The 18500-nt window shown below is 39.4% G+C and overlaps 1 protein-coding gene and 1 non-coding gene across 2 annotated transcripts in view; both read right to left on the bottom strand.

The window, feature by feature from the left end:
- ARHGAP42 (Rho GTPase activating protein 42) overlaps positions 1 to 18500 on the bottom strand; it is a 318656-nt gene that overhangs the window by 155491 nt on the left and 144665 nt on the right. The window lies entirely within an intron of this gene.
- Positions 870 to 941, bottom strand: TRNAC-GCA. Its single transcript has one exon. It is a non-coding gene; the product is annotated as a tRNA-Cys (tRNA).

An 18500-nucleotide genomic window follows, 5' to 3' on the forward strand; every position in this document is an offset into this window, starting at 1 on the left:
ATACAACACAGAGCAGTAACGCTGTTAGGAGACACCTGAAAAGACACGGGAAAAAAATCTCTTGCTTCTCTCGTCTTCTGCTCCCTCTTAAAAAAATTAAGAGATAGTATATTTCGTGGAGAACAAAAGTTTGCACCCACCCCAGATGCCTAGTTTTGACAAACAAGAAGACAGATGCTGCTGGTAAAACCTGACTTATCTCAATATAGCCCACGTCTCCAAACCGGAGCCTTATGAAACAAGCCCCATGACTGTGACTGCAGACAGTTGCATCCTGTTTGTAACTTTCTAGTTTTAGTAATTCCTAACACAGTCCAGTGTATGACTAGAGTCAAGGCATACTTTAATGATTCTAAAAATTAATGAACCTGAAAGTGCTGGATGAGAAAATGCATTGTCAGATAATTTAGGAATATGATAAAGCTGAATGTTACAACCATCAGGAGAAAAACAGCTTTGCATATACCAACATAAAGACACAAAGCTAATGAACTCAGTACCTGAAAACTCTACCCCATCCCTGCTAAGCCTACCATCATGAGATCATCTTGGTATATCTTCAGGTCATCTTCAAAGGCCTTTTCACCTCATCAGCTTTCAAGAATGCCCTTGCAGAGTAAAGGAAGCAGACAGACTCAACTAACTTACTTTTACTCACATTGCAAGATAAAACTACATCCTATCCATGGATGACCTAGTGTAGTTTCACGCCTCAAACATTATAAGAAGAAAGAAAGTGAAAGTGAAGTCCCTCAGTCGTGTTTGACTCTTTGCAACCCCATGGACTGCAGCCTACCAGGCTCCTCCATCCATGGGATTTTCCAGGCAAGAGCACTGGAGTGGGTTTCCATTTCCTTCTCCAGGGGATCTTCCCAACCCAGGGATTGAACCTGGGTCTCCTGCACTGCAGGCAGACACTTTACCATCTGAGCCACCTGGGAAGCCCATGACTTATAAATCTTTTCTGCAGCTCAGACATTTCTGCTAAACGCCCTCTCTGTAAACCAAGTGTCTGCCCCATTCCCATAGGCACCTCAAAACACATCCTCAAGACAGGGTCCAGTCTACGCTACTCTCCGTTTGTCTCCTCTCAGAGAAGGGCACCAAATTCACCCTGCTGCTCCATGACCCCAGCCTGCAGCCTCCTCACCTTCCACATCCAATCCACAGTCTCCACGGCCTTAGCAAGCATCCCATCACCTCTTTCCAAGATGACAGCAACGTCTACCTTACACATCTCTCAGCCCCAGTACTGAAATCCTCTCATATTTAATTTCCCACACAACTGTCAGGATGGTCTCTACAAATTAAAAGATGAGTATGTTAATTTCCAGCTTGTATCATCTCTCCACAACCTTCAATATGAAAGACCTATCTTTAGCATACCATCCCAAGTTCCTTAAGGAAGGGGCCCCTCCCAAGCTGCTAATGACCTTGTCTGCTGCGACTCCCCCACAGGAAGTCTCCTCTTTACCACACAGCATGACTTCCAAGCCCTAGATCACGCTGTGACCTCTTCCAAACTTATCTTTCCCCAGTTTACCCATTCAATTCTCTATCTAAACGTCTCTCACGTATCCTTTAAACCTCAGCCCAAGTGCCACCTCCTAGGTAAGCTTTCCCTAATATTCCCAAGTGTAAGGTGTCTTGTTTTGTTTTATTGAAGTATAGTTGATTTATAATGTTGTGGTGGTTTCAAATGTACAGCACAGTGATTCAATTAGACCCACACACACACATACAGACCCAAACATTCTTTTTCACATTCTTTCCCCTTACAGGTTATTACAAAACATTGAGTTAGTTCCCTATGCTATACAGTAGATCCTTGTTGGTTATCTATTTTATATGTATGAGTGTGTATGTGTTAATCCCAAGCTCCTAATTTACCCCACCTTTTCCATTTTGGTAACCACAAGTTTGTTTTCTAAGTCTGTGGGTCTATTTCTGTTTTGTAATAAGTTTGTTTGGACTATTGTTTAGATTCTGCATATAAGTAATATTATACGGGATTAGTCTGTGTCTGGCTTACTTCACTTGGTGTGATAATCTCTAGGTCCATCCATGTTGCAGCAAATGGTATTATTTCATTCTTTTTTAGGGCTGAATAACATTCCACTGTGGACTTTAAGGACCTTCTTCCAACTCCTGGAGGACTGTGATCCTACACTGTCTCACCAGATCACAGAACACTGCAGGCCACCCTGGGCCAGTCTGTCTTCTCCGCCAATTTATGAGTATTTCTGAGAAAACGCCTGTGCCTCCAGCTTTCCCTTGTGTATCCTCCACATCCTAGAGTAGCATCTGAGGCATACTGTCACAGGCCAAAAAACATTTCCTGGTACAAGCTCATTGGCTGCAAGCAGGGATGGGGGAGCAGGTGGGGAAAGGGAGTGGAAGTTAGCAAATGAAAAATGCCAAGATCAAACTGAAGTAAGATGAACAAGCCTGGACTTCGTATTGACACAGACTGTTATTTTCCTATTTATAGACTAGTTTTGATCTGAAATAATAATTTATGCACTCTTATACTAGTTGAGTGTGAACTAGTGATACTAATGAAGAAGCAGAAAATGGAAGTAAATGGAAATCAGTATTAAAGACCCCCCACCCTTGTCTCTTTTGGGAGAAGGAGGATTTTAACAGATATGAAGGTAGCCCACCTTCTACTTGGACTGCAAGGAGACGAAACCAGTCAATCCTAAAGAAAATCAATTCTGAATATTCTTTGGAAGGACTGATGCTGAGGTTGAAGCTCCAATACTTTGGCCACCTGATGGGACAAGCCAACTCATTAGAAAAGACTCTGATGCTGGGAAGGGCTTCCCTTGTGGCTCAGATAGTAAAGAATCCACCTGCAATGTGGGTGACCTGGGTTAGAACCCTGGGTTGGGAAGATCCCCTGGAGATGGGAAAGGCTATCCACTCCAGTATTCTGGCCTGGAGAATTCCATGGACTGTATAGTCCGTGGGGTTGCAGAGTCGGCCATGACTGAACGACTTTCACTTTACTGATGCTTGGAAAGATTGAAGGCAGGAGGAGAAGGGGATGACAGAAGATGAGATGGCTGGATGGCATCACCGACTCAATGGACATGAGTTTGAGTAAACTCCGGGAGGTGGAGAAGGACAGGGAAGCCTGGAGTGCTGCAGTCCATAGCGTCACAAAGAGTCGGACATGACTGAGTGATTGAACAACAATGATTTTCTACTTGGGCACACCAGGTTATAAATTTTCCACTATATATACAAACAAAAGTTAATTACAATGATAAATTTTCATTTCTACTTTTAAAGGTGAATGGATAAAATTAACTACTGTAATTTATCCTGATTATTTACTCTAGTTACCATTTGGAAAGAAATCTTGAATAAGATTTCTGGGGATACGGGAGGGAGAGCAGGCAAGTTGAATGCTCTTTGGCAAACCAAGCTCTCCTTAAATGTTTATTAGGGATGAACAAGCAATGCCTTCTGTCTTATCGTTGGAAGATGCCTTGCTACTCTGTGCCAAAATTTCAATTAGGCTTATAAACACCCTTGAAAGAATGAGGAATGAAACACAGAGGTTCTCGTGGACTTTGAACTTACCAGCCAGGGAGCATACTATCTACATTAAGAAGGCACTAAATTACATTACTGTGTTACAGTTAGAGCATTTACTGAGGACAAAAGGCAAAAAATAAGAGCAAGCTTACGTCAAGTTGTGAAGCGGGTAAAACTTGTTTTCAGAAACTTGTACCTCTTCAGTTGCCACCACAGAGGCTTTATTTGGCCTTTATTCCAGCGTGTTTATTCAGACCATGCACCACCATCCCCTTTCTCTTACTGGAGCCCCTCACCAAAGATTACACCTCCCAGGGAACCTAAGTTCTAAATATTTCCAACCATTACCCCACTCGTTGGCCCATCAATAAAGTCTTATTACTTCTCTGGCTTCTTTCATTAAGACTTTTCTCCATGCTTCCTAACAACCAGTAAATCTTGCTCACTGACAAGTGCTAATCTTCGTGTGTCTGAAAGCCATCGGCCTTAGGGAAATATCAGGCAGTATGACAACCCAGGAGTGAGGATCAGTGCCACGCACGGTCCACTGAGAACTGGGCTTAGGAAAAAACAGTTGCCTGCTACATCTACATGTGTGGCAAAATGTGAATAGCTTCTTGTCTGAAACAACGACAACTTAACTGCAGGCTAGGCTCGTTTCAAGATAGCATGGTAACGATGCGTTTCCCTATTGGCTTAGATATATATAGATGATAGTGAATATAGGATTAATAGGCCATTCCAATGATGTTTATTGTCCACCTAGAAGCAATGCATCAATTATTCTTCATAACATTGCAAGTGAGAACTTAAAATTAACCACAAATGAACTGCTTGTAAACCAAACCTAGAAGTTTCTGATAATTTAGTTTAAAATACAATCACTACTTTCCTGGTGGTCCATTGTTAACAATCTGTCTCCCAATGTAGGGGACGTGGCTTTGATCCCTGGTGAAGGAACTAAGACCCCACAGGCCACAGAGCAGGCAGTCCACACACCCCAAGTAGAGAGCCCGTGAGCCACAACGAGGGAGAAGCCTGTGTACTGCAGCAAAGATTCCACGTGCTACAGCTGAGGCTTGAGGCAGCCAGAGATACTAAACAAATATAAACTAATAAATAAATAAAATGCTTCAATCATTAGGCTGTAATTCATGACTTATTTCTTGAGCTCAAATGGTTTTCAGGCAAATATTTACTATGGAATACAAAGGCCCTGCTCTCATGGCATTATTATAATTCAGAAAGACAGGCAAATTAAACAAAAATAAATAAATAAGATAATATCAGATAATGATAGCCGTTCTGAAGAAAATGCAAAAATTGACGTGACAAAAAATTATGGCAGCAGAGATATGAACTTGAGTGGTAAGCAAAAGGCTCAGTGAAGAGGTACCTCGGGGACTAAGGCATGAGTTATAATAACTCCTCACTCTCTATAATTTCCACTCAAAGATGTGGAGGAAGACTCCAGGCAGGGAGAACAGCAAGGGCAAGCATCTGAAGACAGAAGTATGCTGGACATGTTGATGGAAGAAGACCAGCACAATTAAAGCAAGGGGAAGGCAACAGAGAATGGCCTAAGATGAAAGCAGAGTCCAGAACATGCAAGGCCTTGAATATCACAGTATGAAATTTGTATCGCATCCCAGAGGATGAGATGGCTGTATGGCATCACTGGCTCAATGGACATGAGTTTGAGTAAACTCTGCGAGTTGGTGATGGACAGGGAGGCCTGGCGTGCTGCAGTCCATAGGGTTGCAAAGATTCGGACATGACTGAGTCACTGAACTGAACTGAACTGAACTGATACTAGCTATCACAGAAATACAGATTGGGATTAAAATGACAAAGGAATGCAAATTATCTTCAAAATAGAATTCCCATTTGTACTATTACATGCATTACTATTGATGAAAGTATTGAACCTGAGGTTTTTAAAGCTACTGTCACTGCAAAGAAGAGTGATCTCCACTGAGAGCTGAAGGGAAGTTCTGCCCCTAAGTTGAACTCAACTCCTCTACAAACCAAAAAGCAAAAACAACAAAAAGAGCTATGGAAAAACCCCTTGGTATTAACTGCCAAGAACTTCCCATCAGATAAACCCAAATACTCTCAGCTTTTCTCTATGGCTACACAGATAAGGTTAAAACAACTGCTTCCTAGGGTGAAAGAAAGGGAGTTTTTGTATCTGAATTAACCTGAGTGGTGACCTCCATTTATCACATTCAATGTCATCTAATTATAAAGTACGTGTCTACATACACAAAAGTGTATAGCCTTGATTTGCCAAGAGACTATATTTCATGGTATATCTACAAGTTGAATCTACTTTCCATATGTCAGGGTTAAAGTAAACTGAAAACAATCTAGAGCTAAGGGCAGCTCTGAGATGATCACATCCCCTATCGTCCCATTCAACAGGAGATTTAAGCCCAAAGAGGTTAAAACTGTACCCATGTTGAACAGCACATTCAAGACTAACATTGTGCCTTTTACCCACTGAACTCGAGCGAACTCGTGTCTGTCCTCACTTGGTGATCACTTACTAACATTTTAATACAAACTTAAGGACAACTTTAAACACTCTTCCACATTATCAAGAAGCATTAGGTACCTCATCAGAGAAAGACAGCTTTACACAAAAATACAAGAATCCTAAAACATGAATGCTTACGCTCTCTCTCCTTTTTTCTTTCTTTTATTAAACAATTCCAACTGGTAGCATATAAGCAAGAGAAAGAGAAAAAAGAGGGAGAAAGAGAGAGAGAAAGAAAGAGAAGCAAAGAGAAAGTGAGGTTATATTTTATCTTTTTGACATGTTCTAAAACCAACATATTTAGTCAAAAAAGTTTTAAGAAATCAGCGTTAAATAATAAATGCTTAGTATTGTTATTAGCATTATAAAGATAGATAATTCCAATGTACATAGCTTATTTATGGAATATCAAAGGCCTTTAGTTATTTGTGTTCAAAAGTGGGAAGTCATGAGCAGTTTCTTGAGCCACTCGTGGGAGGAAATGCTCAAGGGATGGAGGAACATTTTCAAACTCAGTCTCTTCTTTGAAAATTACTGCCCTAGAAAGACACTGTTAATGACAGAAGTGTGACAGGGGCCTCCGATGAGCTGAAACAAAGAACAAAGAGCAAGTGCTATGTGACCTAACTATTTTAAGAGATTGTGGACTGTATGTTTAAAGCATACATTCAATATATGCTTTTAGAAGTTCTTTCCTCCTTTCTAATATTATTACTTCATAACAATGTAAAATTTAAAGGCTATCATGGTTTTTACTTCTTATTTAACCTACAATCCACAAAGTAAAAACCAAGGGTCATGTCGCACACCTAGAGTTGACAGGATGCTCCGACATTGTATTGTCTTTATAGGCGAGATCTGAGCAATCATTCCAGCCCTTAGTCTGCTTCTTACATCTTAAGAATCATCAATTATTTGACATAAAACTGAACACACTGCCTGATTATCAATTAGTTTCTATGGCAGTGGTTCACATGATATCAATTCTGTCCTTGGGCGACGGTACTTCTGCTCTGTGCCATCTCAGGACTTTATTCCAAATATTCTCAAGCTACTCCTTTCCATTTTCTTTTTAGTAAATCCTGTTAAGAGTATTTCTGGTTAGCGGAGCAGTGGAAGTTATAGTATAATATATTTATCCCAATTAACCAGGGAATGACAACTTTAAAACTGCCATGTTCAAACTCACTCACATTCATCTTTTTGACTACAGAGAAAGTTCAGGTTTTAAGAAAAAGGAGCCTTGTCTCCAATTAGTGATTTATCTGAATGACCATAAAATATCAATGAAATAAATTTAGGATTTTCAGATACTGTCACATCTCAAGAACACAAGTGTTGTAAGTAATAATAATGGCTCCATAAGAACTGAACACATACTTGCTTGCCACACCTTGCTAGATGCTAAGAGATTATCATGATGCTAAGGTTATCATGATATAGTTGTTTTCTATAGATGATATGTAGGCTGTATGCTAGAGCTTATACTACATGGAAGTAGTATGTAATACATGTCCTAAACAGGTTATAATCTCACTGAGACACTAGACAGATTCTTTCAAACAATGAATGTTGGCGCAAGACTAAACAAACAAACAAAAATGGAATCAGGATGGTTCCCAAGGAAGTGAGCTGGGCTATTACTGAAAACATTCTACTTCTTTTCTTGTCGATCCTCAAAGACTGAAGAGTTATGTACTCTATAAACAGGCTAAATATGTCTCTTTTTTTCCCCTTTAAACGATCATGTTCTGATGCTTTTGAGTTGTGGTGCTGGAGAAGACTCTAGAGAGTCCCTTAGACTGCAAGAAGATCAAACCAGTCAATCCTAAAGGCAATCAATCCTGAGTATTCATTGGAAGGACTGATGCTGAAGCTGAAGCTCCAATCCTTTGGCCACCTGATGTGAAGAGCCAATTCATTAGAAGAGACCTCAATGCTGGGAAAAACTGAAGGCAGGAGGAGAAGGGGATAACAGAGGACAAGACGGTTGGATGGCATCACCGACTGAATGGACATGAGTTTGAGCAAGCTCCAGGAGATGGTGAAGGTCAGGGAAGACTGGAGTGCTGCAGTCCATGGGTTGCAAAGAGTCAGACATGACTGAGAGACTGAACAACAAAATACTACCATGTTCTAAAACAGAATCTCCAAATGTCTTTCAAAGATGCTACACATGGCAAGAGAAAATAATTTTAAAACAGGGTCAAAAATAAGACAAAAGGAGAACAAGGATGGGAAGAAAAAATGGTGATGTGAAATGAACACACAGAATGTGTGCCCGAGGTCTTATAAGAGAACTCAAGAAGGTTTAAACATTATAGCTGTCCACAAGCAGAAGAGTGACATGAGGTAATGGTTAGTGCTTACCACCTTTGTACTGGGGACTTCCCAGGTGGCGCCAGTGGCAAAGAACAGGCCTGCCAATGTAGGAGACGTAAGAAATGTGAGTTCATCCCTGGGTCAAGAAGACCCCCTGAGGAAGGAAATGGCAACCCACTCCAGTATTCTTGCCTAGAGCAGAGGCTCTTGGGGAGCCTGGTAGGCTACAGTCCACCGGGTCGCAGAGAGTCAGACACGACGGAAACGACCTGGTATGCACGCGCCTTTGTATTACCAAAAAGATAACATGACAGCCATGAAATGTGTCTTCTGTGGAGTACTATTTGTTTGTATGTCTTTTGGTAAACTGACTGAAAGGCATGAAAAATACTTTTTGTTAGAATTATTAAGAGATATTCAACTTGTGGGTGAAAATTTGATGAGAAACAGGATGTCTACACACACGTCTTCTCTTACAAAGTGAAGTGCAGTTGTTCAGTCGTGTCCAACTCTTTGCAACCCCATGGACTGTAGCCTACCAGGATCCTCAGTCCATGGGATTTTCCAGGCAAGAATACTGAAGTGGGTTGCCATTTCCTTCAAGGGACTTGCTAATTCCAAAGAGGGAAAAGGGAACGTTATAGTGAGAAACATGTCAGATGCCATGTTAATCAAGAGATCAAAGTTTACAACAACTGTAAAAAGACAGAGTAACTTAATTCTTGCCAAAACTTTACAACTTGAATTTATTTATATGAAAACAGCAGACACAAAACCAAATTGAGGTCCATGCTACAAAGAAGCTAGCACAAACCTTTCAAAAATGCCAGTGTCATGAAAAACAAACAAACGAAAAGAAGATGGAGGAATCATTCCAGATGTTCATGGTCAAGGTCAAGAAGAAATTTCTATACAAGGAGTAATTATGACAGCAACATTTCAAAAATCTATGGTAACAGTAATCTCTCAGTGTAAACTTCCTAATGAGAATAACTACAATATAGTAACGTAAGTGAATGTCTCTGTCTTAGGGAATATACACTTATTAATGGATTTTTTAAAAAAGCACAGTGGTGGCAATTTATGAGAGAGAGAAAGAATACTAAAGCCAATTTGGCAAAGTGTTAAAAACTGGTGAATCTTGGTGACAGGTTCATGGAAGACTTTCGTGCTATTCTTCAATAAAATTTAAATTATACCAAAATGAAAAGCTAAAGATTTTTAATAACTAAGAATGAAAATGTGAGAAATGTAAAATTTTGAATACTCTTCTCATATATTTCTATATTTCTACAAACCAAAAATATTTTCCTATAAATTATTTAGTCATGATATAGCTACATCCACAGAACAGAAAACAAAAAGTAATCCATAACATTCAAACTGCACAATAGAGACAGACTGAAAATAACAGCAAGGTGTTTTTAAGATGTGTATTTAAAGGGATCTTAAATATATTTTTGTATATTTTTTATGTAATTTGAGGTCTTTCATTTAGTTTAGCTAAAAACAATACCCCCCCCCAATCACACCTTACATGTCTCAAATTAGATTTATTTATTCTTTTTTTTTCAGATTTAAAAGAGAATACTCATCACTCTACAACAAAGAAAGCCTAAATACACATGAAAAGTTTTACAGAGTCAAATGAGTGTCACCATTCATGACAAAATTTATCTATAAATTTAAATCATTAGGAAAAGCAGAGAGAACACTGAAACATAAGTTCCTGCTCATTTAAACTGACATTTTCCAACTATACTTCACGTTTCTTTAACTCAGTGTTCTCCTGACTGACCTCATAAATATTGCACACTCAATTTCAGACCTAAACTCTAAACATTGGCAATTAACTTTAGCAAAATGGCTGATTGTCCATGATGGAAAGTTTGTTTTCTACCTTTAAGGAAGGTCTATCTAATGCAAAATTCTAACCTTCCTTCAGGAATCACTAACATATCCACTGCTTTACACAACCTACAGAATTCCATTAGCATAGGAAAGTAAAAGTTGACCTGTGAACAATTAGGGAAAATATCTGGAACAATGAAACTAGAAGATTAAACTCTAATAACTAACTCTAATAACTAGCTGAATGATCTTGGGCAAATAACTAGAACTTTCTGAGGCTCAGTATCTTCATGTATTAAAGAATGAGATTTAAAACTAACTTACTTCTCATCAGTCATTTTCAAAGCTCTAGTGACTTGTCGGTCAGTCATTTCAGTTGCTCAGTCGAGTCCGACTCTTTGTGACCCCATGGATTACATCACGCCAGGCCTCCCTGTCCATCACCAACTCCCAGAGTTTACTCAAACTCATGTCCATCGAGTTGGTGATGCCATCCAGCCATCTCAACCTCTGTCATCCCCTTCTCCTCCTGCCTTCAATCTTTCCCAGCATCAGGGTCTTTGCCAATGAGTCAGTTCTATGCATCAGGTGGCCAAAATATTGGAGCTTCAGCTCCAGCATCAGTTCTTCCAAAGCATCAATTCTTCAGCGCTCAGCGTTTTTTTATTGTCCAGCTCTCATACACGACTACTGGAAAAACCATAGCTTTGACTATATGGACATTTGTAGGCAAAGTAATGTCTCTGTTTTTTAATATGCTGTCTAGGTTTCTCATTGCTTTTCTTCCAAGGAGCAAGTGTCTTTTAATTTCATGGCTGCAGTCACCAACTGCTGTGATTTTGGAGCCCAAAAAAATTAAGTCTCTCACTGTTTCCATTGTTTCCCCATCTACTTGCCATCAAGTGATGGGACCAGATGCCATGATCTTAGTTTTCTGAATGTTGAGTTTTAAACCAGCTTTTTCACTCTCCTCTTTCACTTTCATCAAGAAGCTCTTTAGTTCTTCTTCCCTTTCTGCCATAAGGGTGGTGTCATCTGCATATTTGAGGTGACTTGTCACTCTTCTTAAATATGCTCTTATCTGCTATTTTTGTCTTGGTTCTGATAAATGACCAAAAACTCACAAGAATTCCTCATTCGGCAGCCATTATAATCACAGTAACATTCAGAAAACTAAGATCATGGCATCTGGTCCCATCACTTCATGGGAAATAGATGCGGAAACAGTGGAAACAGTGTCAGACTTTATTTTTGGGGGCTCCAAAATCACTGCAGATGGTGATTGCAGCCATGAAATCAAAAGATGCTTACTCCTTGGAAGGAAAGTTATGACCAACCTAGACAGCATATTAAAAAGCAGAGACATGGAAGCAACCTAAATGCCCATCAGCAGACAAATGGATAAGAAAGCTATGGTACATATACACAGTGGAATTATTACTCAGCCATTAAAAAGAATACATTTGAATCAGTTCTAATGAGATGGATAACTAGAACCCATTATACAGAGTGAAGTAAGCCAGAAAGATAAACTACCAATACAGTATACTAACGCATATATATGGAATTTAGAAAGATGGTAACAATAACCCTATATGCAAGACAGAAAAAGAGACACAGATGTATAGAACAGACTTTTGGACTCTATGGGAGAAGGGGAGGGTGGGATGATCTGAGAGAATAGCACTGAAACATGTATATTATCAAGTGTGAAACAGATCACTAGTCCAGGTTAGATGCATGAGACAAGTGCTCAGGGCTGGTGCACTGGGAAGACCCAGAGGGATGGGATGGGGAGGGAGATGGGAGGGGGGATCAGGATGGGGAACACATGTAAATCCATGGCTGATTCATGTCAATGTATGGCAGAAACCACTACAATATTGTAAAGTAATTAGCCTCCAGCTAATAAAAATAAATGAAAAAAATAAAAAGCAGAGACATTACTTTGCCAACAAAGGTCCACCTCGTCAAGGCTATGGTTTTTCCAGTGGTCATGTATGGATGTGAGAGTTGGACAGTGAAGAAAGCTGAGCACCAAAGAATTGATGCTTTTCAACTGTGGTGTTGGAGAAGACTCTTGAGAGTCCCTTGGCCTGCAAGGAGATCCAACCAGTCCATCCTAAAGGAGATCAGTCCTGGGTGTTCATTGGAAGGACTGATGTTGAAGCTGAAACCCCAATACTTTGGCCACCTCATGTGAAGAGTTGACTCACTGGAAAAGACCCTGATGCTGGGAGGGATTGGGGGCAGGAGGAGAAGGGGACGACAGAGGATGAGATGGCTGGATGGCATAACCGACTCGATGGACATGAGTCTGAGTAAACTCCGGGAGTTGGTGATGGACAGGGAGGCCTGGCGTGCTGTGATTCATGGTGTCACAAAGAGTCAGACACGACTGAGCGACTGAACTGAACTGAACTAGATAATTACAGGTGTAGTGTAAGCTTGGAACTCCATTATTAACCATATAATGAAAAGCATTCAAACACACTAGTGAAATTCAGATCTATTCCTGGAAAATACTGCCCTAAACCAAGAAGGAAAGAGAAATTAGCTCTTGCTACCAATTAGAAATCTAATAGAATATATATAAATATATAATATACAAAAAAACCATGTTTGTTATAATGAATGAAAACTAAATATTTAATTGAGATAAAAATATAGACATATGCAGATAATTAAGATGAAGATGATTTGAATCACACACCTTCTGGAATATTTTCAGCTATGTATAACATGTACTATGGTTGCGATAGGTACTGTTACTATGAGTTTCCCAGTCTCAGTATCTGAGAATCTTATGTTATTCAACTCAAATCTACTATGAAATGCGTCTGGCCAAAAGAAAAAATCTGATTTTACGGAAAGTTACAATGCAAAGCAGTATTTAAGAATAAAAAAAGCATCACCATCACAAAATTCACATAAGAACATGATGAGGCACCAAATCAAGATCACCATGGGTCTTATTAAGGTGTTATAATCAAGAATCTCCAGGATCAAATTAGAAGATTATAAAAGATTATAGTGTCCATGTATAACTGTGAATAAAAGGAATGTATATACAGACTACAAAATGATGCAAACTCATGTAATTCCTTTGAAGCTCAATAATACACGCAAAGCTGGACGTCTCTTGTAGGATATTAAGCAGGAAAAACAAACTACAGAGGAAGAGGGATTTCAAGGTTGATTTTTTCAATATTTTATTCAAACCCCTTGGGGAAGGACTTTCCACTTAAACAGTATAAAATACACAGATGTAAGGATGAACCTCTATGCTAGTTGACTCATTTCAGACTTTTCATGAAAGTATACAATTTAATGTTAAATATTATTTCACTCAGATGAGGTGTTTATGAAATTGGGTGAAGTTATCCCAAAATTAGTTTATAAGTCTGTAGAAAGTTTGAAACCAAGGTTTCTAGGAAGGAAGGCCCACTCAAAATTCAAGAATAATCAGTGTACTGGATCAAGGACTCAAATATCAAAAGCTCCCCGTCTGAAGTAGAGGGATGGCCCAGCACACACACTGCCTCCTTCCCCTACTCTCTCCTCTTTCTCCCCCATCACTTTGTTTAAATCTTGGTCATAGCACTTCTCATCCTCTATTTTATTTCATTTGCTAAAGTTTGTCTGGATCTCTGCCCATTTCCTTTTTGCTACTAATGATTCCTTCAGCATTAATGGATGTCTCTTCATGATGTGAGTCTGAACTTTGGATCCTCAGTATTGTCTTTGCCTTCACTATTTGAATCCTCTTATGTCTTTCCAGCCTGCTGTTCATATTCTTTGGCTTGGCTTCAGTACCTAATGACAACTCATCCCAGGTCTGATTTCTATAGTTGTCTCAATCTACAAACTGAAGCCACATTTCAACTGAGACATCACAAAAGTTGTCCTGGACTTGGCTTCAATAGCCCAGTATACACCAAATGGATCAAAACAAGATAGGCAGACTAAGTTTGGCTCCATATAAAGGAAATTTTCTACTAATCATAGAAGACACTCCCCCTCCTCAAAAACAAGGAATGCTCTGGGTCTAGAGAGTATATATAGCAAACAGGCTACGAGAGCTGATTCTGGAATAGATAGACCTGGGCTCAAATCCAATTCCTCTGCTGTCTACCTACCTTAACCTCACTAAGCCTAAATTTTGCCAGCTAAGAATGAGAATAATAATCACCTTAATAAAACTTTAATATAGCTGTAAATGACGACTCGAGAGTTTCAAACAAGATTCAATATAAAGTGATAGAACAATGCCCACCACATAGAGCACCAACTTGGTCCATTAGAAATTGGACATATTTATTTTTCCAAACCTAAGCTTTTACTATGAGTCCTTAAAACAATATCATATTCAAGAAAATACCACAACTTCCTAATGATACTTAACATCATTCATTCAACATCTACATCTCTCATTAAAAAAAAAAAAAGTCTTCAAATTGATTAACATTCCTCCCATCAAAAGGTGAAACCCACAGCTACATGCAAAAGAATGAAATTGTTAAACCATACACAAAAAATCAATCAAGATAAATAACAGACTTAAACATAAGACGTGAAACCATAAAAATCCCAGAAAAAAAGATGGGGGTGAGCTCCTTGACATCTGTCTCACAAATGAGTTTTTTGGATTTGACACTACAAGCAAAGGCAACAGAAGCAAAACAGACTGGAATTGAATGAAACTAAAAAGCTTCTTCATGGCAAGGAGACCATTAGCAAAACGAAAAGGAAACCTACCAAACGGGAGAAAATACTGGCAAATCATACATATCTGATAAGGTTTTAATATCCAATATATATAAAAGGCTTGTACAATGCAACAGCAAAAAAAAGTCTAATTAACAAATGGACACAAGATCTGAATAGATACTGTTTCAAGGAAAAAACTTACAGATGGCCAACAGGTGCATGAAAAAGTGTTCAGCATTATTACTCATTAGGGAAATGCTAATAAAAACTACAATGAGATACCCCTTTCCATCTGTTGGAATGACTGTTATCAAAAAGCTTGAACTAACAAGTGCTGGTGAGTATATTGACAAACGGGAACCCTTACGAATTGTTGATGGAAATATAAATTAGTACCATCATTACAGAAAAAAGTATGGACGTTCCCCAAAAATTAGAACAGAGCTACTATTAGGGGCTTCCTTAGAGGCTCAGACAGTAAAGAATCTATCTGCAATATGGGAGACCCAGGTTCAATCCCTGGGTCAGGAAGATCCCCTGAAGGAGCAACTGGCAACCCCCTGCAGTATTCTTGCCTGGAGAACCCACTGAAAGAGGAGCGGACTACAGTCCATGGGGTCACAAAGAGTCAGACACGACTGAGCAACTAACACATAACTGATATATATAATGTGAAAAAAACTTATGTCCATTGATGGATGAATGGATTTTTTAAAAAATGTGATATATACACACATACACATACAGGAATATCATTCAGTCATGTAAAAGAAGGAAATCTTGCAGGCATGATCAGCCCTGAGAACATTAAATTATTAAAATAAGTCAGACAGAGAATGATAAATACTGTACCATGCGCTCTTACTCATATATGGAATCTTAAAGAAACAAAACAGTGAAAACAGAGAACAGACTGGTCACTGCCAGGGGCAGGGGTGAGAGGGGGGCAAAATAGGTAAAAGGGGTAAAAAGGTACAAACTTCCAGTTACAAAATAAGTCAGTCCTAGTGATGTAATGTCGGAGAAGGCAGTGGCACCCCACTCCAGTACTCTTGCCTGGAAAATCCCATGAACAGAGGAGCCTGGTAGGCTGCAGTCCATGGGGTCGCTAAGACACTTTCTCTTTTCACTTTCATGCATTGGAGAAGGAAATGGCAACCCACTCCAGTGTTCTTGCCTGGAGAATCCCAGTGACGGCAGAGCCTGCTGGGCTGCCATCTATGGGGCTGCACAGAGTCAGACACGACTGAAGCAACTTAGCAGCAGCAGTGATGTAATGTACAGAATGGTGACTATAGTTAATAATACTGAATTACATATTTGAAAGTTGCTAATGGAGTAGATCTTAAAAGTTCTCATCACAGTAAAAAAAAACAAAAACCAAAAAACAAAACTGTAACCATGTGAAGTGATGGTTACTAACTAGACTTATTGTGGTGATCATTTTACAATATACACAAATATTGGACCATTATGCGGTACATGTGTGTGTGCTAAGTCACTTCAGTCGTGTCTAACTCTTTGCGACCTTACGGACTGTAGCCCACCAGGCTCCTCCGTCCACGGGATTTTCCAGACAAGAACACTGGAGTGGGTGACCATGCCCTCCTAAGGTGATCTGCCGGACCTAGGGATTGAACCCACGTGTCTTCTGTCTCCTGCAGGCAGGCTCCTTACCATTAGTGCCTGGGAAGTCCTATCATGTGGTACACCCAAGCTGATATAATGCTGTCAGTTCACTAAAAAATGACAACATCAACAACAATAAAAACTAAACAGTGGCTCATCGAATGATTGAGGACAAAGCTGTCTTTCCCTCCACTGTGTTTTCTCTACTTTTCCTGCTTTACCTCTCTTGGGAAAGCAGCCACACTCCCTCAACTGTTGCCTGAAAATGCCAAGAAATATATCTGCCCACAAACTATGTTCATTCACAAATCTGCTCTCGTTCAACCCAGAGAACTGACTTCCAAACACCTTAGAAAGATTTATTCCAACAGGAACCTTCATAAGTTACTGACAGAAATGTAGATGGTGCAGCCACTTTGAAAAACAGGCATTTCCTTAAAAAGTTAAACATACATTTATCATACACCTCAGCAGTCTCACACCGAGGTGTATAGCAAAGGGAAATAAAGATATTTGTCTACATAAAAACTTGTAACAAGTGTTCACAGCAGCATTATTCATAACAGCCAAAAAGCAGAAAACAACTCAAATGTCCATCAACTGCTGAATGGTTAAGAAATATATACGGTATGTCCATACAACAGAATACTATTCAGCAATAAAAAGAAGCAAAGTACTCACTGATGTTATAACATGCAAGAACCTCAAAAACGTTATGCTAAGTGAAAAAAGCCAAAAACAAGTGACATACAATATACGATTCCATTTACATGAAATATCCCAATAAAGAAAATTTTGGAAAGACAGAAAGCAGATTAAGTGATTGCCTAGGACTATGGATTAACTGTAAACGGACATAAGGAATTTTACTGTGGTAATGAAATGTTCTAAAACTGGACTGTGATAATGCCTGTGACAACTGTATAAATTCACTAAAAACAAAACACTGAATTATTAAGTTCAAATGAACTGTGCAAATTTATTTAAAAACATTGAATTATGAGTTAAAATGAGTGAATTTTATGGTATATAAATAAAACTGTAAGGAAAAAAGTATGCCATGTATAGATTATCTAAAAATAAGGTTATTCCACTCCTACTGCATTTAACTGCTTAAGTGCTGTGACACAGTTCCTATACTCAACAAACTTTAAATAGAACGTTAACATTTAAAATAAAAAATTGTGGGACTTCTCCAGTGGCCCAGTGGTTGAGAATTTGTCTTCCAGTGCAACAGACACAGGTTTTGATCCCTGGTTGGGGAACTAAGATCCTGAGTGCCGGAGGGCAACTCAGCCCATGCAAGCAACGACTGAGCAGCAAACCCCCACGAGATGTCCCCGTGCTGCGTAACAAAGGCCCAGTGCAGCCAAAGCAAAGCAAGCAGGGCAATACAGCCTCTTTCTGGCTCTCTTTTCAATTGGGACCTGAACTCTGGAAGTCTTGATTGTACATGTAAGACGTGTACTCCCTAAAGGACCACGCTGAAGAGACAGCATAGAGAAAGAAATGCCCAAGGAACCCCAGGCCAGTTTCAGCATCAACCAGGAGACATGAGTGAGCCTTCAGATGACTGCAGCTCCCCTCTGCCTTCAAAATCACCCTAGGGGACACTGAGTAAAACAGTGAGGAGCAATCCCACCGAACCCTGCCCAAATTGCAGATTCATGAATAAAATGAATAGTGCAGTTTCAAGCCACTAATATTTGAGTTGGTTTGTTACATGGCACTGTAAAATCAGAACAAAATCAGAACACTAGCTTATCCACATCTTAAAATATTGGAGAGCAGTTATAAGACAGAGTGGAAAAAAGGAACGATCTCTAGGAATGTATTCAAACTCCCTAAAGCTGAGAACTTTCAGCAACAGGCTGATCCTCTCCTTTCCAATAAAAATGGAAAA

Source organism: Cervus canadensis, chromosome 11 (genome assembly GCF_019320065.1).
Source record: "Cervus canadensis isolate Bull #8, Minnesota chromosome 11, ASM1932006v1, whole genome shotgun sequence".
Classification (NCBI taxonomy): domain Eukaryota; kingdom Metazoa; phylum Chordata; class Mammalia; order Artiodactyla; family Cervidae; genus Cervus; species Cervus canadensis.